Source organism: Podarcis melisellensis (genome assembly GCF_964234715.1).
Source record: "Podarcis melisellensis genome assembly, chromosome: 5".
Taxonomy (NCBI): domain Eukaryota; kingdom Metazoa; phylum Chordata; class Lepidosauria; order Squamata; family Lacertidae; genus Podarcis; species Podarcis melisellensis.
Genome location: NC_138537.1, coordinates 2,883,450 through 2,893,751, shown reverse-complemented (window position 1 = coordinate 2,893,751; position 10,302 = coordinate 2,883,450).

The window sequence follows — 10,302 nt, the reverse complement described above, 5'->3', positions numbered from 1 at the left end:
GCACATAAAAACTGTTTGACATATTAGCAAATGTGGCTTTACAAACAAATTAACATAGGACGCGGGTGGCTCTGTGGTCTAAACCACTGAGCCTCTTGGGCTTGCCGATCAGAAAGTTGGTGGTTCGAATCCGTGCGATGGGGCAGTGGCATAGCGTGGGAGGTGCAGGGGGGGCCGGCCACACTGGGCGCAACATCTGGGGGGGGGTGCTCACACTCACAGCTCTCTGCCCCTACCTGGCTCACTCTCTCTCTCTCACTGCAGTGCTGGCTGTGCGAATCCGATCCGAGCCGCCGGGTCGCCGCCCACTGTGGAGGGGGTGGGTGCCAGGCGTGCGATGCGGAGAGAGAGTGAGGGACTATCTGGGGGAGGGACAGTGCAGCGGCCGCCCAGCGCAGCGCTGAGCGCGGGAGAGAACCACACCAGACCAGACCAGGCAGCAGCAAGAAGAAGCTGGCAGTGGCGGCAGGTTAGGGGTTAGGGGGCGCAAATTACTTGCCTTGCCCCGGGTGCTGACAACCCACACTATGCCACTGCGATGGGGTGAGCTCTTGTTGCTCTGTCCCAGCTCCTGCCAACCTAGCAGTTCAAAAGCACACCAGCGCAAGTAGATAAATAGGTACTGCTCTGGCAGGAAGGTAAACGGTGTTTCCATGCACTCTGGCTTCCATCACAGTGTCCCATTGCACCAGAAGTGGTTTAGTCCTGCTGGCCACATGACCCGGAAAGCTGTCTGTGGACAAACGCCAACTCCCTCGGCCTTAATTGTCCAGGGGTCCTTTACCTTTACCTTTTTTTTAACCTTACCATAGATACAAATTTAAAAATGACACCACCTGCAAATACATATTATCAATAGGTAAAGGTAAAGGTACCCCTGCCCGTAGGGGCCAGTCTTGACAGACTCTGGGGTTGTGCGCCCATCTCACTTAAGAGGCCAGGGGCCAGCGCTGTCCGGAGACACTTCCGGGTCACGTGGCCAGCGTGACATCGCTGCTCTGGTGAGCCAGAGCTGCACACGGAAACGCCGTTTACCTTCCCGCTAGTGAGCGGTCCCTATTTATCTACTTGCACTTTGATGTGCTTTCGAACTGCTAGGTTGGCAGGCGCTGGGACCGAGCAACGGGAGCGCACCCCGCCGCGGGCATTCGAACCACCGACCTTTCGATCGGCAAGCCCTAGGCGCTGAGGCTTTTACCCACAGCGCCACCCGCGTCCCACACATATTATCAATATTGTTAACTATTTGGAAAAAAAAAGAATTAAAATATTGGTCAAAATATATACTTTTGACCAATATTTTAATTCATTTTTTTAAATATCAAAGCAATACTCACCATTTTGGACTACCAACATAAATACTTTGTAGCCTTTGAGTGCCACACTCAAACATGTGAATGCCTTGTTGCATACGGTGAGCTCTCCAAGAACATGAACTGCCCTTCTAAATGGAGCCTCAAAACAGCAGGAGGGGGGAATCGCTATTTATTGAGAGCCAGTGTGGTGTAGTGGTTAAGAGCGGTGGACTCGTAATCTGGTGAACCGGGTTCGCGTCTCCGCTCCTCCACCTGCAGCTGCTGGGTGACCTTGGGCCAGTCCCACTTCTCTGAAGTCTCTCAGCCCCACTCACCTCACAGAGTGTTTGTTGTGGGGGAGGAAGGGAAAGGAGAATGTTAGCCGCTTTGAGACTCCTGAAGGGGAGTGAAAGGCGAGATATCAAATCCAAACTCTTCTTCTTCTATTGCAAATTGTGCATGGAATACAAATAATATTAGTTTAACACACATATCATCCTACACGTGGCACTTAGGTAAAGGTAAAGGGACCCCTGACCATTAGGTCCAGTCGCGGCCGACTCTGGGGTTATGGCGCTCATCTCGCTTTACTGGCCAAGGGAGCCAGCGTACAGCTTCCGGGTCATGTGGCCAACATGACTAAGTCACTTCTGGAGAACCAGAGCAGCGCACGGAAACGCCGTTTAACTTCCCGCCAGAGTGGTACCTCATTATCTACTTGCACTTTGATGTGCTTTTGAACTGCTAGGTTGGCAGGAGCTGGGATCAAGCAACGGGAACTCACCCCGTCGCGGGGATTCGAACCACCGACCTTCTGATTGACAAGCCCAAGAGGCTCAGTGGTTTAGACCACAGCGCCTCCCACGTCCCTCCTACACGTGGTACTTACTTACTGGTAGTTTAAAAACAGTTTGGCTAGTGAGCCACCAAACATCTCTGTGTCTCCTTGAGCTGCTGTCTGGCTCCCTAATGAATTGGTTGGCAGTTTTGTTCTCTTCTCTACTTCCAAGTCCTTCTGGGTGGTGTTACTGATAATGCAAATGCAAGTTAAGAACAAAAAATATTCGCTTAAAGGGATGTCGCCAATATTTATCCCACAAAAGTGCAAACGTTTCCAGTAACACATATACGTTAATAACAGAAAATGTAATAACCTAACATTTATGTCTCTTTAGCCTGATTTAGCCTCGCTCCTCCTGCCATCCATCCTGGTTTGTGGCAGAAGACTCAGATGGAGGTGAGGAGGTCAGGTGAGTGGCACAGATCCACTGCATCTTCCACTGCTGGGGGGGAAATGAACAAATTCCTATGCCCCACAAATAACCCAGAGATGCATTTTAAATAAAAGGACACATTCTACTCATATAAAAACACACTGATTCCCGGACCATCCGCGGGCCGGATTTAGAAGGCGATTGGGCTGGATCCGGCCCCCGGGCCTTAGTTTGCCTACCCATGGTTTAGAGCAGTGGTTCTCAACTTGTGGGTCCCCAGATCTTGTTGGACTACAACTCCTTTCATCCCTGAGCTCTGGCCTTGCTAGCTAGGGATGATGGGAGTTGTAGTCCCAAAACATCTGGGGATCCACAGGTTGAGAAAGGCTGGTTTAGAGAAAAGGCAAGAGGCAGCATGATAGAAGTTTGCAAAATCAGGTCCAGTGGGGAGAAAGTGGGCAGAAAAAAGTCGCCCCCCCCCTGTAATACTAGAACTGGCGGAAATCCAATGAAGCTGAGAGTTGGAAGATTCAAGTCATATACAAGAACATCCTTCTTCATGCAGCGCATTGTTAAACTATGGAACTCCTTCCCACAGGAGTTAGTGATGGCTGCCAACCATTGGACAAATTCTTGGAGGGGGGAGGGCTCCTGATGGCTGTTAGGCAGGATGGCAGTGCTTCTGAATACAACTTGCTGGAAACCACAGGAGGAGAGAAAGTGCTTTCTGTGCTAATTTCATGCTTGCAATCTTCCCATAGGTATCTGGTTGCCCCCGTGAGAACAGGATGCTGAACTAAGTGGACCAGTGGCCTGATCCAGCAGAAAGGCTCTCCTTCTGATTTTAATTACAGATTTCCTATTGACATATATACCCTGGGCTTTTTTCCAGCCGGAATTCACAGGAACTCAGTTCTGGTCCCTTTCAGGTGGGCTCCATTGCCATTACAGTGGTAGCTCTGGTTGCGAACGGGATCCGTTCCGGAAGTAACCCTTTCCAGTACTTCTGGGTCGCCGTGGATCGCAACCTGAAAAAAGTAACATGAAGCAAACATAACATGAGGTATGACTGTATAAGAGAACAAGGGAGGTGTTCACCTCTTTTCCTAGGAAAAAGAGCACTGCATATACTACAGCCTGGCGCCCTCTAGGTGCTACTGGACTATAACTCCCATCATACTTGACCATTGGCCATGCAGGCTGGGACAACTGGGAACCGAGTCTTCGAGGATGCAGAGAGCACCAGGTTGGGGAAGAGTAGCATGCCGTTTGATCTGGAAAGATGAACCAGATGTTCTCTCCAGCAGAGCATTATGCAACAATTAATATCTTGAAATTGGAGTGACTCACCAGCTTTTGAATGTCGTGCCTGATAGGAACGTTGCAGGTAGGAGCTCGAAATATACAATCACCACCCGGTGTGACTAAGTGTCATTACTGCATTGTGGCTTCGGGGCTGCCCATGCAACAGAAGCTATCGCAGTTTAATCATGCACCATCCTTAATGAGGATGCCAGCTATTGGCACACAGATTTCTGGAGAACTGGGCAGGGTCACAGGGTGAAGCGCAAAGACTGTGCTCTGTTTATGTAAGGCGCACCACTCCTTGCGTGTGCTTACAAGTCCCTTGACACCGAGGCTGCCTTGACATGATAACAGGCCATCAGGGATCAAAGCAATGCAGCCCCAACTACAAGTGTTTCACAAGCACCAGCAAGACAGAAACAAGCACACAGTAGTCAGTTGTGGAACACATCTTCTGCGTGCAGAAGGCCACCCTGGTTCCCGCCCAGTACGAAAGAGATCTTTATGCAGGCAAGTAACTGTACAGGCTTGGCAGCAGAAACATGGAACAGTAGTCATGACCGAGGAGCTCAGGAACAGGCGAGAAGTTCAGAACTAGATACGAGCAAAGAAGATGTCCCAACAAGTTCGCTCACCCACTCTCACCAAGCTTTAAAAAGAGAGGCATGGCAAACTCACTTGCAAGACCCTTTCACCTTGTGGGAATATCAAGATTGCAAGTAGGCATTCCGCCGCGGAGGGCGAATCAGTTCCCATCTGCAAAGGTGGTGCCTGGTTCTATGCATTTATTTAACTGCATTTCTATCCCACCTTTTTCTCCGAAGAGCTCAAGGTGGTGTAGAAGCTTCTCCCCCTCCTCATTTAATCCCCACAACCACCCTGTGAAGTAGGTTAGGCTGAGAGAAGGCAGTGACTGACACTCAAGGTCACCCAATTAACTTTGCGGCCAAGTGGGGATTTGAACCCAGGTCTCCCAGGTCTTAGTCTGATATGCTAACCACTACACCACATTGGCTCTTGACAAAAAGACGGCATCCTCCTGTTCTGCTGCTGCCATCTCCTGCTCAGCCTTTCCACTGTGGTTGATCAAAGACCTCCCTAACTTTCTTCAGTTCTCTAGTCTGCAAGGAGGTCAGATGTGAAAGCCAACATCCCTTATCTTCCAACCCACATTCCTGCAACTTAGAGCCCCTCTCATTTCTCCTCCTCCTCCTCTGTCAGAGCCTGCCTACCCATGTCTGATCTTGGTGTATCATGGCCAGTCCTAGATTCAACCCCCAGTATTATAGCAATGTTGAGTAGACCTGCACTAAAGAATCATAGAACTGTACAGTTGAAAAGAGGGATGCAGGTGGCACTGTGGGTTAAACCACAGAGCCTAGGGCTTGCCGATCAGAAGGTTGGCGTTTCGAATCCCCGCGACGGGGTGAGCTCCCGTTGCTCAGTCCCTGCTCCTGCCAACCTAGCAGTTCAAAAGCATGCCAGTGCAATTAGATAAATAGGTACCGCTCTGGTGGGAAGATAAACGGCGTTTCTGTGCGCTGCTCTGGTTCGCCAGAAGCGGCTTAGTCATGCTGGCCACATGACCCGGAAGCTGTACGCCGGCTACCTCATCCAGTAAAGCGAGATGAGTGCCACAACCCCAGAGTCGGCCATGACTGGACCTAATGGTCAGGGGTCCCTTTACCTTTACCTTACAGTTGAAAAGGACTACAGGTTTCATCTAATCCAAGCCCTGCAATACAGGAATCTCAACTGAAGCATCCATGACAGACGGCCATCCAACCTCTGCTTAAAAACATCTGAGGAAGGAGAATCCACCACCTTCCAAGGTAGTCCATTCCGCTGTTGAACAACCCTTAGTCGGAATCTCCTTTCTTGATTCGAGTCCTGCCCTCTGGAGTAAGAGAAAACAAGCCTGCTTCATCTTCTGTGTGACAGCCCTTAAGAGATTTGAAGGTGGTTTTTACATCTTCTCTCCTATTTTCAAGGCTCAACATACCCAGCTCCCTCAACCGTTCCTCATAAGGTCTGGCTTCCAGATCCTTGATCATCTTGGTCACCCATCGAGATTTTTCTGGACTCCACCTCCCAGCATCCCTGAACACCAGCCAAGCTGGATGGAGTTGTTGGGAGTTGGTGTCCAACAATAGCTCAAAGGCCACAGGCTCCCCATCCCTGAATCAAAGGCTCTTGGGCAGGAGAGATGGGGAAGCTCCTGCTCTGCCTGAGACCTAGGGGGGCTGCTGCCAGTCAGAGTTGATAATACCAGCCTAGAACACAGTGTTGCTGCCCTGGGAAGATAATGGGGTCGGCTTTTCTCAAAACTAAAAGGTGTGCTGGGCCCGGGGTAACCCAAGCAACGCTGTCCAGGTCCGGTCCCGAATCCAAGGGTTCCACTAGGAGTCATTCCAACAGGGTCAAGGCAGGACACCAGGCAGGAAACCAGGCAAGGACAGGTACAGGATCTCAGGAAGGATCTGACATACAGCAATGTTGCTCCCGCAACCTGGGGTGGGGTCCAGAAGCCTTTTATCTTTGTCGGGGTAGCGGCCGGTCCTGATCCCCCGGCGACTCACCTCCCTGTTTCACCTGAAGGCGAGCACTCCTCCTGCGAGTACTCAGATCTCTCCTTCTCTCAGACCTTAGTCTCTGCAGCTCGGGAGACATTGTGGGTTACTAGACCCAGGGGCCGCCTCAGCCTCCCCTGACCAAACCGGTAGAGGAGCAGCTGTAAGTGATGGCCCAGCTAGAGGCAATGAGGTCATCCCCGCATCTGGAGCCAGGGCAGGCTCAGGCCCCTGACTCGGCCCAGCTGGTGCTTGTTGCAGGGGAACCTGTGCAGACTGGGGCTCTTCAGGATCAGGCCCCAGACTTGGTTCAGATGCCTCCTGAGGCAAAGGTTCTGGTGCAGACTGAGACTCCTCTGGTTCCGAGCCTGAGCCCGAGTCCCAGGCCATCGCACAAGTTATCAGATGCTGCAACCTTTCTTCTTAAGCACGTTGCTCCACCCCTTTGATTGATTTGGTTGCCTTTCTCTGAAAACTGGGAGTCAGGAAGGGAGGAAAGGAGAGAAGATCTTCCACGGTTTCAGTACCAGCTTTCCTCCACAATACTTGGTGCTCTTTGTAAAGAAATTTGGTTGCACAAATCTAAGCATATGGCTTGTGACATGGCAAAGACATTCTGTTTTTCTGGAAAATGGCAAGGACCAGTAGGTCATTGCAAAGGGTGTTTGGGGGCACCGTCTATCATTTAGAGAGCATCTCTCCAAGATGACATTTGGGTGCCTGGAAATCTCTTTCGATTAAGAAGAGCAATCCTATTGCTTTCGTTTCTTCCTCCCCCACCCTCTAAAGCCGTTCCTTGGCCTGCTGCTTCCTCCAGGCGAGATTTTGAAACTCTCAACTTTATGAAGTTCTTATCATGTCAAAACAAATGGAGACATATTAGAGCACGGATCAGCTTAATTCTCCAAAAGAGGTCAGTCTGACCTTGCCAGGAAATGTGGCAAGATTTGCTGGAGCAGCGTAGGGCACAGAAGAGCTTTCACCGACTTGAACCGCTGACTTGGTCTTCAGGTAAACTTTGGAAACAGGTGAGCACTGGGCTGGTACACAGGTGGTAGAGAGAGTTGCCATTTGCCGCCCAGTTTGTGAGCTTCCAGGTTCCACTGGGAGAAACAGAAAGTGCAATTGTAAGTGGTTATGGTGTTGGGCCAAGACCTGGGAACCCAGGGTATTTCAAATCCCTACTCAACCATGAATCTCACTGGGTGACAGTGGGGGGCGAGTCACGGCTTCTCAGATTGACCTACCTCACAGGGTTGTTGTGTGGATTAAATGAGGAGAGATAGAATCATGTACATCACCTAGAGTTGCTTGGAGGAAAAGGTGGGATATAAAAGCTGTGCCCTACATTGCTCCAGCAAACAAGCAAAATTAAGTAGCATTGTATTAAATTATAATTAAATTATTTTCCTGGGAGATGACAAACCTAGGCAGCATCTTAAAAAGCAGAGACATCATCTTGCCAACAAAGGTCTGTTATAGTTAAAGCTATGGTTTTCCCAGTAGTGATGTATGGAAGTGAGAGCTGGACCATAAAGAAGGCTGATCGCCAAAGAATGGATGCTTTTGAATTCTGGTGCTGGAGGAGACTCTTGAGAGTCCCATGGATTGCAAGAAGATCAAACGCATCCATTCTTAAGGAAATCAGCCCTGAGTGATCACTGGAAGGACAGATCCTGAAGCTGAGGCTCAAAGACTTTGGCCACCACATGAGAAGTGAAGACTCCCTGGAAAAGACCCTGATGTTGGGAAAGATGGAGGGCACAAGGAGAAGGGGATGACAGAGGACGAGATGGTGGGACAGTGTTCTCGAAGCTACCAGCATGAGTTTGACCAAACTACGGGAGGCAGTGGAAGACAGGAGGGCCTGGCGTGCTCTGGTTCTGGTCTATGGGGTCACGAAGAGGCTATACGACTAAACGACTAAACAACAACAAGGCTGAGAAAGCCACCTGAGAGGGTTGGATGCAGAAGCACCTCCCAAGGTACAGGCCTATTTCTTGCAGGGGGTGAACCTTGGCCCAGCAGAGCCCATCTCCCCACCTTTTGAACTCGAAACACCTAGCACTGACCTGTCCTCAATCCAGTTTCAATTTATTGGCTCACGTCCAGCTCGTCAACACTTCAAAGCACTGGTGCAGCACCTCAACCGCCTCCCCTGATTTAGATGGAGCAGAGAGATAGAGTTGGCTGTCGTCACCCGTGCGTTGGTGACACCTCACTCCAAACAACAGCTCCTAGTGGTTTCAGAAAGGTGTTTAATAGCACAGGGGACACTAAGCTATAAATTGTAATTTAAATCGCAAAGCAAAGGATTACGCCAAGTGTTCAAGCGCAGTCAACGATTGCGCCAAGGGTAGAGCGGCCGACGTTTGGAAAAAGGAAAGGGAAATCTGGTTCCTAGTGTGTTCTGGAGAGCCAGTGTGGTGTAGTGGTTAAGAGCGGTAGTCTTGCAATCTGGGGAACCGGGTTCGTGTCTCCGCTCCTCCACCTGCAGCTGCTGGGTGACCTTGGGCCAGTCACACTTCTCTGAAGTCTCTCAGCCCCACTCACCTCACAGAATGTTTGTTGGGGGGAGGAAGGGAAAGGAGAATGTTAGCCGCTTTGAGACTCCTTAGGGTAGTGATAAAGCGGGATATCAAATCCAAAAACTCTTCTCTTCTGGAGCAGAATTCTTGGTCAGGAGATGAAAATCAGAGCAGGTGGAGCTGGAGCTAGTGGCTTTGGGGCGCATGCGCTGGTGGACCCCAGCACTGATGCAGACTATTTACAGAATTACAGAGGTGGATGGACCCAAAGGGTTGTCTAGTGAAGCCCCATGCAATGCTGGCATCACAGCCAAGGAATACCTATCAGAGATATTCGTTGCAGCTGGGCATCTCTCTCTCTCTCTCTCTCTCTGGGTATCTGAAGAAGTGTGCATGCACACGAAAGCTCATACCAAGAACTAACTTAGTTGGTCTTTAAGGTGCTACTGGAAGGAATTTTTTTTTGTTTTGACTATGGCAGACCAACACGGCTACCTATCTGTAACTCTCTCTCTCTGGGACAGCTTTCCCCCTTTTGCATTTTGCATTCCTCTATCTAGTTATCTAGCTATTTCTCTATGGTCTGGAGCATAACAAGATCTTTGTTGGATTGGTAGCTGCCATTTCAGATTTCCCAGAATGCCATACTCTAAACAGAATGGCCCTTGCCGCAGGAATGGTGCTGCCATCGCGACAGCTTTAATCCTACCCCCAAATGCCCATCGGGACAGTGCATTCTGGGGAAATCCAAAATGGCGGCTCATCCCCACATAGAACATCAAGAACTCTGGTACATTTCTCCCTCCAGCTCCTGAAATTATTCCCCCAAAGTGGCTGGGAATTGTTTCCAAATGGAGCCACGGAAGCTGGTGCGGCTGAGGAACAGATCCTGCTCATTACTTACTTGCTGTATTTACAGAGTGCCTTTCAGCTCTAACAGATCCCCAGGCAGTTTTACAATTAAAAGCAAAGTAATGTGATACACAGCCAAAGCAATCCTGGTTTGAAAGGGAACACCAGTGTCTAACCAGCAGGACATTTAAGCAGGATGAGGCTTAGAATAAGAGCAATATTTGCTCAGCCTCATGATATGCTCACAGAATCCCAGGACTGTCCCTATTGCCCAACACAAGGTAAAAGATTTATATTTGATATAGGCCATCTGACACCTGGCAAGGGTGATAATATCTCTATGAATCATTGCGCCTCTCCTCCACCCCAGCGACACTCTCTCCCGACTGCTCAGGGTTGCACTCAGACAAGAACAGCTGCCTCATCTTAATAGTGCAAACTAGGTCAGCTTTATCATCCACAATCATGTCCTGGATTAATTCCATGTGTTTGTGTATCTTTGGCAAAATGAATGACTGATCATGCCGTAAGCAGCCTC